The sequence below is a fragment of the Silurus meridionalis genome, chromosome 20, assembly GCF_014805685.1.
Source record: "Silurus meridionalis isolate SWU-2019-XX chromosome 20, ASM1480568v1, whole genome shotgun sequence".
NCBI classification, from domain to species: domain Eukaryota; kingdom Metazoa; phylum Chordata; class Actinopteri; order Siluriformes; family Siluridae; genus Silurus; species Silurus meridionalis.
Genome location: NC_060903.1, coordinates 7,911,597 through 7,917,613, shown reverse-complemented (window position 1 = coordinate 7,917,613; position 6,017 = coordinate 7,911,597).

The following is a 6,017-nucleotide window of genomic DNA, read 5'->3' as shown; positions in this document are numbered from 1 at the left end:
TTCACTATTTTGTTGAATGTAATTGGTCTGTTTTAATCTGAGTATTTAGCAGCATGGTTGCTTTATTGGCAGTGAGCATGTCAATTGCATGCTCCCTCAAAACCTGCGACATCTGTGGCATTGTGCTGTGTGATAAAACTGCACATTTTAGAGTGGCCTTTTATTGTGACCAGCCTAAAGCACACCTGTGCAATAATCATGCTGTCTAATCAGCATCTTGATATGCCAGACCAGTGATGTGGATGGATTATATCGGCAAAGGAGAAGTGCTCACTAACACAGATTCAGACAGATTTGTGTACAATATTTGAGAGAAATAGGCACTTTGTTTACATTAAAAAAAGTCTAAGACCTTGAGTTTAGCTCATGAAAAATGAGTGCAAAAAACAAATGTGTTGCGTTTATAATTTTGTTCAGTAAACATAATACTGTTCAGAAATCCATTTGTCACAATCCATTTTAATTATGTTCATAATTAACAAAACCTGTGTGCCACTAGATGGCAGAATAGCTCCAGTTTTTAACCACTATAAACCAGGGGTACATAGTGACAGCCTCATATCATTCTCTGGTTCTAGCCTTGCCCTGTACTTGTTCTTTAGATATGCCAGTATGTAGTTGGAAAGGGTAAAAAAATTTCCAAAACTTACAGTAAAAGCATTGAGGTCAATGTACTGTAAGCTCTGGAAATTCTGTCTGGCAACTTATCCAGAACTTATTATTAGCACACTGTATTGAATGACATAAATAGAGAAAACCCAATAGTGCTGTCCCACATAATTTAAGTTTGTAGATGCAAAGTGCCATGGTTTAAAAAAAAAATTGTATTGTTCACTAAAACATACTGCCAAACACTGTGTTTATCCTGTGTCAGTTTAAATATTTTAGATATTTATATTAAATTCAGTTTTCCCACTAATGTGCAAATATTCTGGAAATGTTTGGAAAAACCGGACCACCGGTTGAAAAACCCTGCTACAACCAACAAGGTTTCTCATTCAATTTCAAAGGGGAAATAAATACTTTTTTAGAATGTGTTAAAATCATTCCAGGAAGCATGTTTAGCAAAAAAAAAAAAAAAAAGGTCACTGTTGCCAAACTAGGAGCCAAAGTTGGGAGAGAAAACTCTGTGTGTTCCCAAAGAAATGACAATCATGTAGGGGATGTTTTATAAATTTATAAAAAAAAGTTTTATAAATTTTATAAAAAGTTACATTTAGCTAAAAAGCATTGAATATAAAGTGTAAGAAGACTTTATAGACACAATTACAGATATGTAATTGGTTTAGGAAAGAAAAATAAATAAATATGATCAAAATAAATATGAATTCTAATCACCCTTTAATGTTCTCAGGTCCTCAACCAGAATAAAAGTTACTAAAGATTGGAGCTTTAAATAACTCGAGTAATTTGAATACAAAAATCATCGTGGTAAATGAATTTGCCTTGATGCTTCATTTAGTTAATTGAACTAAGCACAGAGCACTGTGTTTCCCAGACCATTATTACTGACACACCACCTGCTAAAATCTAGAGAGCTTTGGACAGGTAACACAGAAGACGCTGCAGAATGAAAAAATGGCAGAACGGGGAGAAAACAGCGAGTTGCTTGAGATAATTCAGGCCAAAGAAAACGGCAGAAAGTTTTCAAAGTTTGGGATCATTTCAAACTATATGAAAATATGTTTATGTACAGTATATAAGTTTGTAATAACCAAATTATGGTGACTTTATGCCTTATATGTCTTTTTGGCTTTTATGTATTTAGTATCTCATTTCTATGCAACTTATCATTTGAGCGTTAGGGGCCTTGCTCAGGGGCCCATGAATGACAATTTGGTGGTGCTGGGATCTGAATTTATAACCTTTGAAAGTCCAAAACCTTAACCACTGCGCTACACTTACATACATCTTACGAGTTAAATTGCATTTATGCTTCAAATGTTCCCGAAACGACAAATGTATTAATTAGCCACAGCAGTCATATGTCACATGGTAATAAAGTCAACTCTGCTCTTCAATTGATTGGCTGGAAGAGGGGGTGTCAATCTAGAACTAGTGAACCAATGATGACGACCTGATTTAAATAAAAGAATTGTAAAACCTGGAACTGCATGCACAGAACGTTCAAACAAACATACAAAATAACAATATTAAAACAAAAAATTCAAGGATTTTGTGTGATTCTCGTAATTTTAATTTCATCTTTGTTTTGTACGATATATTTTTACATTTTTGATTCATGCTTTCTTTTATCTGTAAGCACAATACTTAAAATAAAAATTATTCTCATGAATGTTATATTGTGTTATTTGACTCTAATTTGTACATTTGTTTCTTTTGATTAAAAACAACTATGTCACATGTCCTTTTTGCGCTGCAGAAGAGACCCCCCCGCCCCTCCCAACAAAAAAAATAAAAAACATTTTAAGCATTACTCTGAGTACACTATATATTGTTACTTTTTATTTTTCTTGAGTAAATACTTAGACCTCTATGTTTTGCTTGTAAGCAAGTAAAAATATATATTATATTATAAATATGTTTGCATGTTTCCTTTCTGTTGTTTGTCATACCCAACAAACTGGTAAAAAATGGCCATTGCAATAGTTTAAAACACTAAACCCAACCACAAGCTCAACCACATCCTTTCCTCACAGCTAAGCACTGCATAGTGTTAAAAGCTTGCTAAATAAAAATAAAACAGACTGCTGCTTATATATATATACAGTGAGGAAAATAAGTATTAGAACACCCTGCTATTTTGCAAGTTCTCCCGCTTAGAAATCATGGAGGGGTCTGAAATTGTCATCGTAAAATCCAGAAATTACAATGTATGATTTTTTAACTATTTATTTCTATGATACAGCTGCAAATAAGTATTTGAACACCTGAGAAAGTCACTGTTAATATTTGGTACAGTAGCCTTTGTTTGCAATTACAGAGGTCAAATGTTTCCTGTAGTTTTTCACCAGGTTTGCACACACTGCAGGAGGGATTTTGGCCCACTCCTCCACACCGATCTTCTCTAGATCAGTCAGGTTTGTGGCCTGTCGCTGAGAAACACGGAGTTTGAGCTCCCTCCAAAGATTCTTTATTGGGTTCAGGTCTGGAGACTGGCTAGGCCATGCCAGAACCTTGATATGCTTCTTACAGAGCTACTCCTTGGTTATCCTGGCTGTGTGCTTCAGGTCATTGTCATGTTGGAAGACCCAGCCTCAAACCATCTTCAATGCTCTAACTGAGGGAAGGAGGTTGTTCCCCAAAATCTTGAAATACATGGCCCCGGTCATCCTCTCCTTAATACAGTGCAGTCGCCCTGTCCCATGTGCAGAAAAACACCCCCAAAGCATGATGCTACAACCCCCATGCTTTACAGTAGGGATGGTGTTCTTGAGATGGTACTCATCATTCTTCTTCCTCCAAACACATTTAGTGGAATTATGACCCAAAAGTTCTATTTTGGTCTCATCTGACCACATGACTTTCTCCAATGACTCCTCTGGATCATCCAAATGGTCATTGGCAAACTTAAGATGTGCCTGGACATGTGCTGGTTTAAGCAGGGGAACCTTCCGTGCCATGCATGATTTCAAACCATGACGTCTTAGTGTATCAAGTCAAGTCAAGTCAAGTTTATTTGTATAGCGCTTTTCACAACAGACATTGTCTCAAAGCAGCTTTACACAAATCAACAGTGATGGTGAATGGTGTGAATTTGTCCCTGATGAGCAAGCCGTGGCGACTGTGGCAAGGAAAAACTCCCTTAGATGTTATGAGGAAGAAACCTTGAGAGGAACCAGACTCAAAAAGGGAACCCATCCTCATCTGGGTGACATCAAGAGTTTGATCATAAATCTTTCAACAATAAAGAACACTGGACAGTAAGAACTAACATGATTACTGGAGTATAAGATTATAAGTGATGTTCTTTCTGCAGTCTTATACAGTCTATATGGTTAGTAGCTCCGAGTTTTATAAGCTCAGCATTTGTGATCACCACAGATCCAGCATCAGCTTCTCCATGCCAGAGCCTTTAAACACTCCAGGAGGTCCAATGTCAAAACTCCACACATGTAGCGGGATCCAAATGGCACTGGTACGTCTCTAGATGGTTCGGGATGTTTGTGAGTTCGGCATCTACTTCTTCAAAGGTCCGTAATCATCACGAGGTGGGAGGTGACTGGAGCTGGAGCAACCTCAGGATGCCTCGGGATGGGGAGAGAAAGAGAAGCAGTGGAGAGGAATTAGCGTAGCTGCTGTTCATGATATTAACAGCACAAGTTGATAATGTGCATGTGATCAGATGTTCTGGAGCACAAGGTTATGATGTGATGTGTGTTATGTGTAGGCTTTGCTAAAAAGATATGTTTTAATCTACACTTAAACTGGGAGAGTGTGTCTGAGCCCCGAACACCGTCAGGAAGACTATTCCAGAGTTTAGGAGCTAAATGTGAAAATGCTCTACCACCTTTAGTGGACTTTGCTATTCTAGGAACTACTAGAAGCCCAGAGTTTTGAGATCTCAGGGGCGTGGCGGATTGTAGCGTGTTAAAAGACTGGATAGATACATGGGAGCCAAACCATTTAGTGCTTTATAAGTGAGAAGTAATAGTTTGTAGTCTATTCGAAACTTAACAGGAAGCCAATGTAGGGACGATAAGATCGGGGTTATGTGATCATATTTTTTGACCTTGTAAGAACTCTGGCTGCTGCATTCTGGACTAACTGAAGCTTGTTTATTAATGATGCAGGACATCCACCTAGTAACGCATTACAGTAGTCTATTCTGGAGGTCATAAGCATGGACGAGCTTCTCTGCATCGGATATAGACAACATATTTCTTAGCTTAGAAATATTTCTAAGGTGAAAGAAGGCTGTTTTGTAACCTGATTGATGTGATTTTTGAAAGACAAGTCGCTGTCTAAAATAACACCCAGGTCTTTTACCGTTGAACTAGTGGTTACAGAACATCCGTCTAAATGCAGGTTGAGATGCTGGAGCGTCTGTATACTAGTTTTGGGCCGATGAGCAAAATCTCAGTCTTATCAGAATTTAAAAGTAGAAAGTTATGGGTCATCCAATCTCTTAGTTCCTTAACACACTCAGTCATCCGGGTTAATTGAGCTGTATCGCCTGGTTTAGATGAAATATATAGCTGAGTATCATCAGCATAACAATGGAAGCTAATTCCATGCCTTCTAATAATATTTCCTAACGGAAGCATGTATATTGTGAAGAGCAGGGTCCTAGAACTGAACCTTGCACGCCATAATTTACTTGCATTAGCCTGGATAGCTCTCCATTCAAATCTACGAAATGGTAACGATCGGACAGGTAGGATTTAAACCAGCTTAATGCCTGTCCCTGAATGCCGATGTAATTTTGTAAGCGATCTAGGAGGAGATCATGGTCTATAGTGTCGAATGCAGCACTAAGATCTAGTAAAACCAACAGCGAGATGAAGCCTTGGTCTGAAGCTAAAAACAGGTCATTAGTTATTTTAACTAGAGCAGTTTCTGTGCTATGATGGGGCCTAAAACCTGACTGAAATTCTTCAAAGATATTGTTCTCTTGCAGGTAGGAACATAACTGTGCAGCGACAATCTTTTCTAAAATCTTAGACATAAATGGGAGATTTGAAATTGGTCTGTAATTTGATAACGTGTTTGGATCCAGATTAGGTTTTTAATGAGGGGCTTAATAACTGCTAACTTGAGGGATTTAGGGACGTGACCTAAAGATAGTGAGGAGTTAATAATATTTAGAAGAGGCTCACCAGTTGTATATAACACTTCCTTCAGTAATTTAGTAGGAATTGGATCTAACTGACATGTTGTCGATTTAGCTTTGGCAATAACATTATACAGCTCTTCCTGTCCTATACATGTAAAACAGTGGAGTTGTGGAGTTGAAGGTAACACTGTCTCAGGAGATGCTGTAAGAGGTTGAACTGCCACAATTGTTTTTCTAATGTTATCTATTTTTTCAGTGAAGAAAATCATAAAGTCCTCAC